Source organism: Notamacropus eugenii, chromosome 2, assembly GCF_028372415.1.
Source record: "Notamacropus eugenii isolate mMacEug1 chromosome 2, mMacEug1.pri_v2, whole genome shotgun sequence".
Lineage (NCBI taxonomy): Eukaryota > Metazoa > Chordata > Mammalia > Diprotodontia > Macropodidae > Notamacropus > Notamacropus eugenii.
This window is the reverse complement of record NC_092873.1, coordinates 115,496,929-115,513,169: the sequence shown is the minus strand read 5'-3', so window position 1 is coordinate 115,513,169 and position 16,241 is coordinate 115,496,929. Positions and strand designations below refer to the sequence as shown.

The following is a 16,241-nucleotide window of genomic DNA, read 5'->3' as shown; positions in this document are numbered from 1 at the left end:
ACACTAAGAAATAAAATCATAAAATAATTAATTTACATTGAGCTGAAAGGCTAATTATAAGTTTGCTTGGGATGTTTGCTCCAGGGGTTCTAATTAATTATTTTGTATTTTACCTCCATTGAGTACAAAGTGAACAATGTCAAACGGACTCTTCTTACTCTTGATTACTCTATTTCTGGCTAAATCTCTTCTCCCAGCTGCCTTTTGCTACTCATTGTTCCTGTCACAACTCCTGTGATAGCCTAAATCCAACTGCTTAGGTGCCTGGGAAGAGGGAACATGCTAGCTACCTTTTGAAATCTCACAATCCCTTGTCCTGAAGGAAGGAAGACACAAACACAATGTCTGCCACAGTAGGCATTTAATAAATGTTAATAACTTAATTATAATAATTTAATAAATGACTGACTGACTGACAAAGAGGAGATATCTCCATCTCAGATACAGATTTGAGTAGGAAGCCATTCACTCAGAGAATGACTTAGTTGGGAAAAGGGCAACTTACCCCACTGGCCTTCCCAAATTCAGAGAGTTGTCTTCACACCTTGTGGTCAATAGCAAAGAGAAAGAAGGATATTAAAACATTTTATTACTATTATACCCACTGAGTTCTTGCTCAGCAGACAGTGCAGTGAGTCCTCTGGCTGACAGATAAGAGTTTTCTATAATGCCTGCCCAAGATGGTGCTTAATAGGTAGCAAATAACAACTGAGATCCAAACTTAGGTTTCCTGACTTCAAATTCAAAGTTCTTTCTTGAATTAGCAATAGAAGACAATGTGTGAAATGTTGGGTGGCAAAAGATTTTGCAATGTAACTTCCAGGGAACTTCAAGTGAGAAACTTTCTTTTCTTTTTTCTTTTCTTTCTTTTTTTTTTTTGCTTTTGAACAGTCTGTCAAGTTTTATTGTATAAGCCAAATAGAAGGGTACAGTGTATAGAGGAGATGGGGAGGATCATTTCTTAGTCTCCTCCTCCTTGGACAAATTCTTGGTGATCTCCTTTCTTAGCTTGCCGACGCTCTTCCCAACACTCTCATGCTTCCTTAGTCTTGGACCAGAGACCTTATGCTTGGTCAACCAAGAACTTCTTCCAGACCTTGTCTGCCTGCAGTTTATGAATGTGTTCCATGAGGATCCATTTATTCTTGAACAAATTTCCCTTTACATTCAAGTACAGGCTGTGGTATGTATGGTGGTCAGTCTTTTTTAATTCATGATATCTTCAGAGCAGATGGTACAGAATCCTCATTTGCCTCATCCAGGTCACCTTCTCAGGCATATAAGCATTGGCAGTACCCTTTCTCTTACCAATACCCATGTGCCTGCCCTTCCGTGGAGCTAGAGTATTTTTCTGGCATCTGGCAGAGAGTGCAGAGTAAAGGACTTCTGGATGACAAGCCCATCTTTAATTAGCTTCCACATCTGCTGACAGGAATTGGTGTTGGCAATTTCATTGATATCATTGGGGTCAAGCCATATCTTCTTTCTATGTCAAAGGATGCTAGAGGCAAGTGTCTTCTGAAGCCTGAGCATACTCAGCACAGAAAAGGAAAGGAGAGAGAGGGAGGAACTATCAATGTCCTCTACTGAGAGCTATTATTATTACCATTTTACAGATGAGAGACTTGTGACTTGGAAAGGACAAGAGACTTGCTCATTGTCACTCAGTCAGCAAGTAGTAGAAAACAACCCACGTCTTTGTGAGTTCCTATCCCATGAACTATTGACAATAGCCGCAGTGCTGCCTTTCTGGTACAAGAGTCCTGAGGACGTGTAAACGTGGGTTGTAATATTTGTACAGTATTTTTTAACTATTCAAAGCATGTTCATATCATTTACTTTGATCCTCAAAACAACCTTATGGGGTAGATGTATTATCATTTCAGTTTACAGAGATGAAGAAACTTAAGAGAGGACAGAGACAGATGCAGAGACAAAGAGACAAAAACAGAGATAGAGACAAAGGCAGAGAGACAGAGAGACAGAAGGACAAAGACAGAGAGACACGCAGACAGACCCACACACACACACACACACACACCAGGCACACTGCCTAGACACCTGGAAAAATCATCAGCTTGGATCCACAATACCAGATCATCATTTTCCCCCTTGAGAACACTTCATCTTGAAGACTTCATGTCTAAATCATCATCCATTTCTACCAACTACACTTATGAATATTTTAACTTGGCATTTCATTTTGCCTTTATTGGTGGACAGTTGTGGTTTATCATATTTTGCTGCATTTTTCACACTTTGACCGCAAAGATGGCAGATTAGATCAAATTCCCACCCCGACTCCCCCATCTTCAGATTTCTTTTAAACAAACAAACAAACAAAATCTCAGTTTTCTGACTCAGACCTTGTTTGCCAAGTTTTCACAAGGAGAGAATTTTTATGGCCAAATTATAAAACCCTGAAAATAGGACTTTATAATGGAAACGCTGATACAACCGTAACTATGGTATTGCAATTGTATCACTATAAGAAAATTGGTTTAGATAATATACCCTTCTGGAATGAATGCCGTTCTAAATGATTGTGCATCTCCATAAATCTAAGCTAACTCAGTAATTCAAAATTACTAAGATTTAAGTTTAGTACCAATAAGCAATAAACTTATGGCTACTGCTATAATAACTGCTGGTCTCTACTGCCTTATTTCACAGCAGGTGGTCTGCTTCATGCTGGTTGGCAGACTGAATGAAAACAGTCAACACTTTTAAACTAATTCCTGGAGTTGACAGAAGACTTTAGAGTAATTTCAACTGATAAAATAATGTTGTTGTGTTTTTCATACTGCCTTTTTCCCCCCTTGAATTAAGGTTCTGTGAAGGCACTTGACCTTTCTGACAAAAGGAAGGACAAAGTCACTCACCCCTTCCCATATTGCAGGGAAAAATTATGGAGCTTTAGATATTTTCAAAATGTTCTGAACAGATTAAAACTTCATCTTTCAAACCTCAAGGCACCCCTATAACTTCATCTGAAGGGGGGCATAGATTTAAAGTGCAGAAAAGGACTTCAGAGGTAATCCTGTCTGAACCATCTCATTTTACATATGAGCAGACCAAGATCCAGAAGAGGACTTCTGCACAGACCCACTGTGACCTTGCTAATAAGGTCACTTGATACTAAGGAAGGAAGCAGTAGAACTGGATGAAAGAGGCAGATTGGCTATGGAATGGATCTTAGACTCTATAATGAGAAGGGATCACACAATAATTCATTCTTTCTCTTCCTCTAAAACATAGTAGCTTAAACTAGCCCTTGAGAAGAAGATCCTTTGTCTTATTATTTTCCTCATAGTTCTACACAATTTTCTTTTAACATGTATTAAAAGTCTCATAGATAGTTTATTTATAGGCAGTACAGACTCTGGAGATACTCTCTGAACCTCTGTTTACATGGGTAGGTTGGATCTCCAAAGAGTAGCAGGCAACTTTTTTCCTTTCAAGGGGGTGACTCTTAGGTCTTGGAAGTATCTTTTTAATGTTGTCCTTTATGACCCTCTGCCACTATAGATGTGCTTCCTCTCTTAATTATCATCTGATAATGATTAGTTAGTCAGATTTAGTGAGCTTTTAGTTAAGGGTGCTTAAAAATACAGGTATTCCTGGGTGGCTCAGTGGATAGAGCACCAGGCCTAGAACTAGTTCAGTGTTAGCCACACTAGCTGTGTGACCCTGGGCAAATCACTTAACCCCTATTTGCCTTCATTATTCACCTGTAAAATGGGGACACACTAGAAAAAGAAATGGCAAACTACTCCATTATCTTTGCCAAGAAAACTCATGGACTTAGAGTTGGACACTACTGAACAACAATACTGAGGAATATGTAAAAATAAAGAAAGAAAGAAAACATGAAGCCTCAGATCATTTCTTCTGGTCCTTCAGGCTCTGAGGGTTATATGTATTCACAGAATGTTCAGGGTGAAGAGCGTCAGTATAGTTTAGAACTTCCCAGGACTCTTCTGTCTACTGATAGTTTGGGGCCTGTGGAATTAAGAAAGGCACAGAATCCTCACATTTTTTCCTAACCTGTCCTGTACACCTCCTGGCCATAATTCTTGCCCCTAATTGCCAGGCCAGCAATATAGTCATTTATTTACGTATTTACTTTGTATCAGAACTGTAAGTTTATGGGTAGAGACCTACCAAAGAGCTAATTCCTCCCACTGACGAAGTTTGGCCCTTGCTGTACAACAGAGAGCCTTAGCAATCTGCTCATGCGAAGAGGTCAACTTATGTGTCAGGATCAAACAGCAAATATATGTCAGAGGCAAGCCATGAACCCAAGCCTTTCTGACTCTCAGGCAAGATATCTACTCATTACATCATGCTGCCGCCATAGACGTTTTGCTTTCTCATAACAATAGTACTACACATAAATACAGTGATCTAGATTTATATAGCTTTACATTTTTCAAAATGCTTTCTTATTAACAACATTGTGAGGTGAGTGATAATACTCTAATATGTAAATCTGACAACTATTTGACTCTGGGGCAGGGGCAGACATTTCTGTATGAACGAGTTCACAAATTAAGCAGTGAGACTGAGTAGAATAGAGAAAGAAAAATAGGGGAGAGCAAAGGTCTTTTCAGTTCAGGAAATTAGAAACATAATAAATAAGATATGCTTAAAGAAATAACACTTTTAGTTAGTTTTGAAATAACTATCCATGAAAGAGATAGTAATCTTGGTTTTCAGTTTACTTCCTATCTTTTTTTCTAATTTCTCTTTGAGCCTTTATGGCATTCTTGCCTTGATCAATCTATTCAGCTTCTTTCCATCAAAATGACTTTCATCATTTTACACTATTCAATGAAACTCAACCACCCTTATGACTTAGTTAGAGACAGACAGCACAATGTCATGGATCGAAGGAAAAAGTGGGATTTAAAGTGAGTAATATATCCATAAATAACCCTGTGGCTATGCAGTAGTATTTCTTGTTGCTCCTTTAAAATTTTGCAACTCCTAATAATTTTGATATCTCAGTTCAATCTCACAGGTTGTCCTAAGCCCTTCAATCCCAGAGCATCTTTCTGCCTTTTTCATCTGGTAGCCAGTTTGAGCAAAATACTTGAGATAAAGATTGCTAGGTCATTTTGTCTCTTCCTTCTAACTCACCCACCACCTCTCAGAATGTTTTGTTAAATGCACAAATCATAATATGTAAAATTACAAAGGAAATCTATTATATTGAAAGAGTAACCAAAATATCTTATAAAAGTTTACAAACCCTAGTTATAAAGATTTCATAAATCAGTTGACATCTTTATTTTGCTTTATAACATAGAAGATGGAAGTAAGAAAGGGTAGCTGTGGATGATACAAGAGTGCACTGGTGGCATGATCTTAGAAGACTTACAAGAAGGGTATTAGAAGCTTAGAAAGAGTTAAAAACTGATGATAATTTCCAAAAAGAAGAGTCTGGTAGTGAATTCCAAGAGGAAAAAAACAGCAACAAAATAATGCTACTTTGAATTCAAGGAGATAAAAGAGAGTATTAAAGTTTTACTTGGGGTAGCAATAAAAATTGCTTGCTGTGTTTGTCCTTCTTTGCTGAAAAAGACCATGCCATCAGAGAAATGATGACATGACTTGCACTTGACTTTGTTTTGAGGGAGGGAGGGCTGTCCAAGGTCATCAGACTCACTTTCTCCTCCTGAGCCATCTGGATCCAGTGACCAGATATTCATTAGTATGACTGGAGATGTCCCAGGATGTAATGGGAGACCTTGACATCTTTAGGTCAAGGTCTATTCAGGTTCTCACTTAGAAGTAATGCTCATTCAGTGAATAGACCCTTTTAAGAAGTAGTCAGTGGATAGCACCTTTAATGAGTCAAAGAAAAAATAATTAAATCAAGCTGGGAGGGAAACAGCAACAGTTACTACTGATAATCACTTTTAAGCCAGGAGGGTCCAGAAAATAGTCCTTAAGTGAAGCTTGGGCAGGGGCCTAGTGCTGTTAAATCTATGGACTTCAGAGTGTAGTAGGTTTAAGGTTTTGGGAAAAGGAAGGAGAGGAGAGGGAGAGGGAAAGGGAGAGGGAGAGGGAGAGGGAGAGGGAGAGGGAGAGGGAGAGGGAGAAGGAAAAGAAGAAATCTAGCCAGTAAACCCCAAGTTAACTAGTCATCTTCTGCCCATCCAGATTTACTTTCCTTTGCATAGGAGAAGGAAGGAGAGGGGGACACAGAGAGGAGAGGTGGTTACAACTAGGTCTACTCACAGATTGTGTCATGGTCTTCTTTGGCAATGAAGGACAAACACATCAGTAAGAATTACAGATGTTCAAGAGAAGCCAAAACTACTCAACTCCTTTTGTTTCTATTTTTCCAAGTACTGTGATTTCAGTGTTTGATAGGCTATATTTGAAACTAATTAACAGGGAGTTGAAGATGAGGAAATAGTAATATGGCATGTATTTGCCTTTGAAAAGCCAAGTCAATAGGCCCATATGAATTCAATCTCAGGTTGTTGAAAGAATCAACAGTGGCACAGTCCATAGAATGGTGGCTTGAATTCATGAAGACATCATTTCAAATCTACCCTTAAATACTAGCTGTTTAATCCTGAGCAAGTTGTTTACCTTTTTTTGCCTTAGATTCCTCATTTGTAAAATGGGAATAAAATGATTCAATGAGATATTTGTTAAGTAATTTGCAAACTTTAAAGTGCTATATAAATTCCGGTTATCATATGACTGTTAAGGCATTGTTATGTTGTGATTCTTTGAAATAATAGCTGTTTTAAAGTAATCAAAAAGATGCCAAACACATAAGAGACTAGAATTATACTGTTAGCCCTAGAAGAAAAGACTAGTAACACTAGGTAGAAACTGCAGACAGGAAGATTAATGGTTTATGGAAAGAAATATGTCCTAATAATGAGAGGTTTTCCAAGTGGCATTGGTTACTTTGGAAGACTGTGAGTACTCTTTTTGCAGAAGGTCTTCAGGTGAAGAATGAATCACAGTGCATTAGGGATAGTCTAGAAAGTGTTCCTCTTCAGACTAGGGTTAGGCTAATAACCTTCATTTCTGGGATTATAGGATCATAAATCTAAAATGGTAAGGGTCCTCAGAAGTAACAATCTACTTATGTACAGATGAGAAAAGCAAGTCCAAGACAGGTTAAGTGATTTTCACCAGGTCACATCAGAATATGCATCAAAAGTGGGTCAAAAATCTAGTTTCTCTGACTTCAGAGATAATACACTATCTGCTTTGTTTGTTGCTTTTCTAATTACTTCTATAAAAAATGATGTCAGCATATAATATAAACGAAGGTGGTCTGATTCATACATCCTCAATTGTCACAAAATTTTGGAAGTAGGCTAAGTTTCTACCCATGTGACACCACACTTTGTAAGTTTTCTGTGTGGGGTGGGGATATTTTGGATCATTTCCATTCAGTTCCCATCCTGAGGGAACTGTGGAGGCTGTGATGGCAGGAAGGGCAGATGAAAGGGTAGGTGGGGACAGGAAGGAGTGGAAATTGTGGTCTCTTTGTTCTTACAATTCTGTTCACTGATGCGTGCATGCTTCCTTTTATCTTCATAAACTCTACTTACCAAGAGTACTTCTGAACCACACCATTATTCTCCAAGCCTGTCAGCCCTGCTGTCTTATTACTCCAGGCATGAACCTCCTTCTCTCTAGTTTGCTTGCTCTCTTCCTTCTAATTCAAGGTCCACCAGGTAATTTGGATGGGTAGATGGGAGTGATGATGGGGGAAGAGTGGGAAATTGCTCAGTTGCTCTGACAGGGATTGATCTAACATTCAATTTATTTCGATTCAACAAGCATATATGAAACAATATGATGTGCAAAACACTACGATTGGTGGTAAAGATACACCAACGCAAACGAAATAGTCTGCCTGCAAGGATGAGGGAACATGATATATATGCAGAAAGTTTACATGAAGTATCTTTAAAGTAATTTCAAGAAGGAGGGAGTCCTCCTAACTGGGAGCTAGGGAAAGGTTTTATTTAAAAAGCAATACCAGAGTTGTTCTTTGAAGTAAATTAAGGATTCTACAAAGCAGAGAAGAAGATGGAGTGTATTCCAGGTATAGAGCATGTCTATAAAGTTACTGAAGAGAGGGATGCAATGTACTGTATGAGGAATAGTTAGTGAGTGAAGGTAAATGTATGAGGGAAATAATTTCAAATGGAAGATAAATTAGCACCATTTTGAGGACAAAGTGGGAAGGGGAGGGTAAATATTTTTGCATTTTATTTCAGAATCAACAGAAAATTATTGAAGATTTTTGAGTACAGGAGTGATTTGGTCAGACCAAATATTAGAAATATAAATTTGGTTGCTTGTTAAATAGGTTAGAGAAGACAAAGACTGGAAACAGGGAGACCAATGAGAAAGCTATTGTAATAGTAGAAGGGAGAGGTGACAGGTTTTAAACAAAAGTAAAGGCTGAGAATGGGGAAAAGACACATGCAAAAGCTATTATGGAAATAAAATGGACAGGACAGAGTAAGTGATATATTACTACAAGTGATGAAGAGGGAAAGATCAAAGGAAAATTCCAATCTTACAAACCAAGTTGACTGGAAAAATATTAATATCTTCTATGAATATAGGGAATTGTGTTGAAGGGATAGGTTTAGAGGCAAATATAATGTTATGTTCAATTATGTTGATTTTAAGATGTCAACATGACATCTAGGTGAATATTTCCAGCAGACTGCTAATGTGAGACTGGAGCTCAGGGGAGAGATCTGCGTCCAATATATAGGTTTGGGAGTCATTTGTATAGAGACCATAACGGAACTCATGGGAGCTGATGAAGTCATCAAGGGAGAGGGGATAGAGAAGAAAAGAAGGTAAATACATAGTGGGAACTAGATATTGATCCAGCAAAAGGAACTGCAAAGGACCAAGAAGGTAGTAGATCCATAAGAGGAGAGTGCTGTGGAAGACAAAGTTGATCATAATGAAGAAATGGTCAATGGTTAGGGCTGAGGAAATTTATCTTATGTTGGATGACAATTTATTCCTGAAAAATTACTAAACAGAAAGGGTCTTCAACCAATAGATATCTAATCTAGTCCAAATAAGTATGCAAATAAGTAGAGAAACTGTGACATAGAGAAGTAAAATATATTGATAACATTAGCCAGATAGTCAGGTAGATAGATAGATAGATAGATAACCTATGTTTTGATAAGATAGACTTATCTAGGAAGAAAAACTGAAATCTTATCGTTTGAAAAAATACTGTCTTTGGCTCTTCTTGATTCATCACATGAGCAAAGCTCTCTGCACACATGTATATTATCAAATTATAAATTATAGATGGTTAAACACAAAAGGGACCTTAGGAACCCCTTGTATGACAGAGGAAAATAGAGGTGAACTTTTTTATTTTCTCCTCAATTCCCTCTCCTCCTACTTCTCCTACAGATATTCTCCTTACAGTTTGTCCAGTGACTGATCTCTTCAGTTTTATCTATCTCTATTTATTTGGAGGTGAACTGTCTATACATATAATTTCTTTAAACCATTACTGATTGATGACTTATCTGGAAATTCTTATTATAGAGAGTTTCCAGGGATACCATGCAATTATGTGACATACTCAAAGTCACATAGCTCACATATGATATACATGAGGTAGGTCTTCTTGACTTGAATGCTGTTCCCTTATCCATTCTGACACACTGCCTCTCTCTTAGAATAAGAGAAAGGCAGAAAGGAATAAAATTAGATTCCAAGGTAAAAACCTGGGAGAGAACAGTAGTTTTTCAATGACTTCAGATTTTAAGTGATATATTTTATATTGTCTCTTTTAGGAACCTTGTTATCTAGGAGCAAAAAACAGAGTGACTTCATGACTACTGTTTCTTCCCAAACTCCAGCATCTGATAAAGTTCAAGAAATCTATGTCATCAAACTTATACAGAAAGAAGTACCCTGGAACAAACAGGGCTGATCCAACCATGATAAAATAAAGGAAAATAGTTTTGTTTTGTCATTCTTTTCCTTCATTATTAAATGCCTTTCTTCTTCAGAAATTTAGGAATTAAATTCTTATGTCCATCAAAAATTGAATTGTAATCAGTTTCATATATGACTTAATTTATCTGATTTAATGAGTGAGAGATATTTAATCTGTAATCTATATATTTCACTGAAATCTTCTTGAGGTAATGATATTGGAAGGAAGCACATCCCCAACCCCCCAGATTCTGTCAGGTGGTCATCAAAAAAGCATTTATTAAGTACTTACTATGTGAAAAGCAGTAGGTAAAGGCTTGGGTACAAAGCAAAGCAAAAAAGTTTCTGTCCTGTAATAGTTCAAATTTGAATGGTGAAAACACCATGTAAATAATTGGATACACACAAGATATAAACTGAATAGATAGAAAGTAATCTCAGAGAGGAAGGCACAGCTAACTGTGGAGGAGAGACACTGAGTAAAAGTATAAGAAGTCTGGAACCATAGGGAGGTATCAAGCTAAGATGACCTTCAGATACCCAAGAGAGGTGTTTATGTTTAATCTTGAAGGTAAAAGAGAGCCACTGACAGTTATTGAAAAAAGGGGTGACATGTTGAGATCTATGTTTTAAGAAAAGCATTTTGGCAACTGGGTGATGACTGGATTGGAGTATGGAGAGGCTTGAGCAAGGGATGAACAAAAAGAAGGAAATTAAATAGCCCAAGGGAGAAAATCAGTGCCTAAACTGAAGTGGTGGCAATGTATGAATGTGAGTCACACAGAATGCACAGGCATGAATGTCTACAGTCTCCACCACAGGACAGAATAATTACATCAGTGAGATTATAGATCCATTGGAATATCAGAAAGCAACTTCAATATCATAATCCAGCCCAAGGAGCCTGACATGCAAAGGAGTCGAAAGAATGAGATTGGGTACAGACACTAAGAGGAAAGCTATGGCAATGATTCAATTAATTGAAGCTGGGTAAACTGGACAATTCAGACTTCTTGTCCTCCTGTCACTGATGATGAAATGTCAACATCAGCTAACTATCCCATGTTGATGAGTGTGTATCATAGATTAATATTTTGTTTTTCAAGAGAATAAGAGAGGACAAGAACTAAAATGGACATTGGATATCATTTGGCTCAACTCTGTCCTTTTACTGATGAACAAATTGAGTTTCAGTGAGATCAAGTTTCTTGCCCAAGATTACAAATCTAATTAATGGCAGAGGTATAAAGAGAACTAGAACACAAATCTTTTGACTTCAGTTTTGTTGGAGTTCTAACAACATCACATTTAGGTAATACTTAGGGGCAAGGAAAATTAAACTTTTTTTTTACTGCTAAGTCTTGGTCATTTTTATATATTTAAGGGGTTTCCACACATACATTCTTATTAAACACATTTTTGCATTACTCGTGTTGCATGGAAGAATTAAAATGAATGGGAGAAACTACAAGAAAAAAAACCTGAAATGGTTTCTGCCATGCTATTTTCTACTTTTCCCAGCAGTTTTTGTCAAGCAGTGAGTTCTTATCCCAGAAGCTGAGGTCCTTGGGGTTGTCAAACAGTAGACTGCTATAACCATTGAATACTGTGTCTTGTGTAGCTAAGCTATTCCACTGATCTACCCCTCTATTTCTTAGGGAGTACCAAGTGGTTTTGATAATTGCAGCTTTATAATACAATTTGAGATCTGGTATAGCTAGACTACCTTCACTAGCATTTCTTTCATTAATTCCCTTGATATTCTGGAACTTTTGTTCTTCCAGATGATTTTTTTTTCTACCTCTATAAAATGATTTTTTGGTAGTTTGATTGATTTGGCACTGTATAAGTAAATTAATTTAGGCAGGATTGTCATTTTTATTTTATTAGCTCAGTCTACCCACAAGCAACTGATGCTTGTCCAGTTATTTAGATCTGACTTTATTTGGGTGAAAAGTGTTCTGTAATTGTCTTCATATAGTCCCTGAGTTTGTTTTGGTGGGTTAACTCCCAAATATTTTAGTGTCTACAGTAACTTTAAATGGGATTTCTCTTTCTTTCTCTTGCTATTGGGCTTTTTTAGTAATATAAAGAAATGCAGATAATTTATGTGAGTTTATGATGTATCCTGTATTTTGCTGAAGTTGTTTATTATTTCAAGTAGTTTTTAACTTGATTCTGTAGGATTCTCTAAGTATACCATCATCTCATCTGAAAAGAGTCATAACTTAGTTTCTTCTTTACCTATTCTGATTCCTTCAATTACTTCCTTCTCTTATTTCTAAAACTAACATTTCTAGTACCGTATTGTATAACAATGGTGATGATGGACATCCTCGTTCATCCTTGATCTTATCTGAAATGCATCTAGCTTATCTCCGTTACATAGAATGCTTGCAGATGGTTTTAGGTAGATATTGCTTATTATTTTGAGGAAAGCTCCATTTATTCCTAAGCTGTGCACTGTTTTCAATACGAATGGGTGTTTTATTTTGTCAAAAGCTTTTTCTGCATCTATTGAGATAATCATATGGTTTGTGTCAGTTTTGTTGTCGATATGATCAATTATTTCCTAATCTTGAACCAAACCTGCATTCCATGTATAAATCCTACCTGATCAAAGTGTCATTTTTATATTTACTAATGAAAAAATATCATTAGAGCTAGAGCTGGAAGAGATTTTAAAATTTAATTTAATCTATTTTTGTTACATTGTAAGTTCCAAACTGTCTCCCTCCAGCCTATCTTGCTCTAGAAAAGACCACCATTTGACCATTTCAAACACACACCCAGACATAATGTATGTATATACATATTTATATGTGTATATATTCATATAGATCTATGTGTATGTATGCAAAATTATACTGTGCATGCTTTTTTCTACCACTTCCTTCTCTGGGGGTAGATAGCATCCTACTTCATAGGTCCTTTATAGTTAATTTGTGTGTTTATACATGATCACAAAATATAATATTTTTGATATATTGTTGTAATCTCCTAGCTAGTGTTTCATTTAGAAATTTTCATCTATATTTATTAGTGAAACTGGTCTACAATTTTCTTTCTCTGTTTTTGCTCTTCCTTGTTTAGGTAAGAGCACCATATATATTTCATAAAAGGAGTTTGGTAGAATTCCAAATAATTTATTTAGTGGTAGAATCAGTTGATTTTTAAATGTTTAATTGAATTCATTTGTAAATCCATCTAATCCTGATGCTTTTTTTCTTAGGAAGCTCATCTATGGCCTATTGAAAGAGATATTTATTTAAAATAGAATATAGGTCTAGAGGTAGAAAGAATCATAGAGATCATCAATTCTAACCCCCTCATTTACAAATAAGAAAACTAAGGCTCTTAAGATTTAAGTGATGTGCCACTAGTCACACCACTGAGTAACTGGGGTGGAATTTGAGCCCAAGGCTTCCCGTCTCTAGATCTAATTCTTTAATAATTATACCATACCACTCCATCTAGATCATTTAGTCCAACTTATTCACTTTACAGTTGAAGAAAATAAGGTCTGAAAAAGTTAGGTAAATTATTTAATATCACACAGGTGTATTGTTAATGCATTTTTAATGGAATTAATATTTTTAATGGAATGGGAAGATCTTTTCCAGGCAATAATAAGACTATGTGACCTGCTCAAGTCACATGGAAGCCTAAGTCACATGAGTCTGAGTCACATGAAGCCTGTGGGAGGAGGAGCTTCCTCTACCCAGGAAGGAGTGGAGCAGGAAGGGTGAAATAGGAAGAGGCAGAGCTGGAACACAGTGAGAGGAAGTTAGACTAGTCAGAGCTGGGAAGGACAGAGGAAGCAGGCAGCTGGCTGTGAGAGAAGGGCATTTTGCTTAGGGGAGCCTGTTTGTGGGAAGGTCTGATAATATGTAAATGCTTCTTAGTTACTACGATGGATTTCTTCGTTGCTGTGATGGATTTGGCTTTCTGGTGTGGAGATTTGACTTTTTGGTGTCTAAATAAATGTTTTTCTTCTTCCTTCTATATGGAGAGTCTATTATACTTTGTGATTCAGAACTGTGCTGGCATATTCATAGTCTCCATTGGTGCTGTGAATATTGCCTTGGTGATACAACAGGTAGAAAGGATCAGAGGCATGATTTGAAACCTGGCTTTCTGACAGAAAATTCAGTTTTGTTTCCATGATCCAAGTTTCAAACCAAGGACTGCTAAGTCTAAAGTCCATTATTCTCTGCTCATGCTTATCACTAGTTTAGACTTTAATGTTTTACTGTTACACGTGTGTGTATGCACTAATGGTTGGAAATAGGTCCAATACTATGAGAATAAGTATGATGGCATTTTTTGTGAAACCAATACAACCCATCACACGCAACATTTAATATATTTTGTGGAGGAATGACCTGGGATGCTATTTTTGCTTGAAGAAATGGAGGCAAGTTTATTTAATATGTAGTCTGCTGCTTTAGAGGTCCCATTCACAATTATAAAATTCTGCTTTATATTGGAGTACAGAGGTCAGGTCATCTAATTCCTTCCTAAATACTGAATAACACATTTCTTGGGGAAGAACTGATCTTTCATGTACATCTTAGCCATCTCTAGTGTTGTTGTATTCATTATCTTATTCAAACAAGCTATTGTATTTTGGGTCCAGTCAACTTTTACTGTCTTAGCTAGGAATTTGAGGAGTTCAAGTGCGAGATATCATATCTGTTTTCTTATTTAAGGGGAAAAGATAACTTCCAAAGAGAAATAAACCTGAGAGACAATACCAAACTAAAAATATTTTTATAAACACAAATAAATAAAAACCATAAAGAAGAATTGTGAAGCATTTTCAGAGAAATATGCAAGGCAGTCAGGAAAAAAAAAGTCCCATCATGTGGGTGTTGGAAGAGTAGGTTATAAAGTAGAAGTAAGGGCAACAAGCAACCAGGAGGAGGCACCAGTGATCCAAATACGAGTAATTACTTGTGGGAAAATGGAGTCATATGAGAATATGAGAATATATGAGAAATATGAGAAATACAGATCTTACAGGGTCAGCCTTATGTTTGAAGGATTGATATATCAGAACTGTCAGAAAAATGACTTATTACTTCATATGTCTTCTTTGGAAAAAGATTTTTTAAGAATGCATTTTAACTGTAAAGTAACATGGAAGTTCTAATAGCAATGGACAGTTGTTTCCTACATGTACCCATGGGTGATGCATGCAGTTTCTTGTAACTGCTAAATAACTCTCGGGAGAAAATATGAATTGAAACAAAGTGGAGAGGCGTAATAATTACAAACATTACTAATCATCATGGACAAGTTTAAAACAAGAAGTAATTAGCAGGGATACTAGATTTCTTAATCAGAAAGGTGTTTGTATCATCCATGTATTTATTTTCAGATCCATAGTGATTTCAGAATGAAAATAATTGTTTCTTCCCTTGAGGTTTTCCTGGTGGATAAACTACTATTTATGATGTAAATTTAAAAAGAAAGGTACTAGATCCATCTGCCTTTGTGCAGGAAAACATGGACACTAATGGGGAATAGAATGTAATTTTATATAGTTGAGCATAGAATAGGAGAAGGAAAAAATATGAGAGAAGGCTGAGAAGATCAGATAATGTTAGAGTATGGAAAACCTTGAATGACATAAGGCTAAGAAATTTAAATCTTACTCAACAGGTGCTCTAAGAAGGTCACTTCAAATCGATTCAGTAAACAGGTACTAAGTGTCTACTATGTACCACACACAAAATTTTATATACAATATTTTCCATATACAATGATGAAAGGAAACAGTTCCTTTCCTCAAAGGGACTTCATGAAACTGGGAATAAATAACATATAAACAGATAAGAAAATGGAAAATACATCCAATACAAATACGAAGTAACTTGTTGGGAGGGACAAAGGGAGAGAGCACTGACAACTGGAGAGATTAGGGAAAGTAGAATGCAACAGGTAACATTTAAATTTGACCTTGAAGGGAACAACAGATTCAAGAGGTGATGGTGAGAAGGGAAAGTATTCCAATCATAGCAGTCGGTAGGGCGGAAGATGGATTATCATGTACATATATCACTAGCAAGAAGATCAATTTAACTGAAATATTGAATCATGAGAAGGTATAATATGAAATCATTTTGGAAAGATAAGATGGAACCAGAATGTCAAAAATTTACCATGTCAAACAAAGGAGCGTATATTTTATCCTACAGACAATAGGGAGACAGAAATTTCTTGAACAAAGAAGTAACATCAGAAATGCTTTGAAACTATCA

At 36.5% G+C, this 16,241-nt stretch overlaps 1 long non-coding RNA gene and 1 pseudogene across 1 annotated transcript in view; one reads left to right on the top strand and one right to left on the bottom strand.

Moving 5' to 3' along the window:
• The window catches only part of LOC140526303 (uncharacterized), a 171,619-nt gene extending 161,412 nt beyond the window's left edge, over positions 1-10,207 (top strand). Inside the window, exon 3 of the long non-coding RNA XR_011974314.1 lies at positions 9,831-10,207. This is a non-coding gene — a long non-coding RNA (uncharacterized lncRNA). The remainder of the gene's footprint in view (positions 1-9,830) is intronic.
• On the bottom strand, positions 510-2,192 carry LOC140523660 (large ribosomal subunit protein eL19-like; annotated as a pseudogene).
• Positions 10,208-16,241: the final 6,034 nt, after the last annotated feature.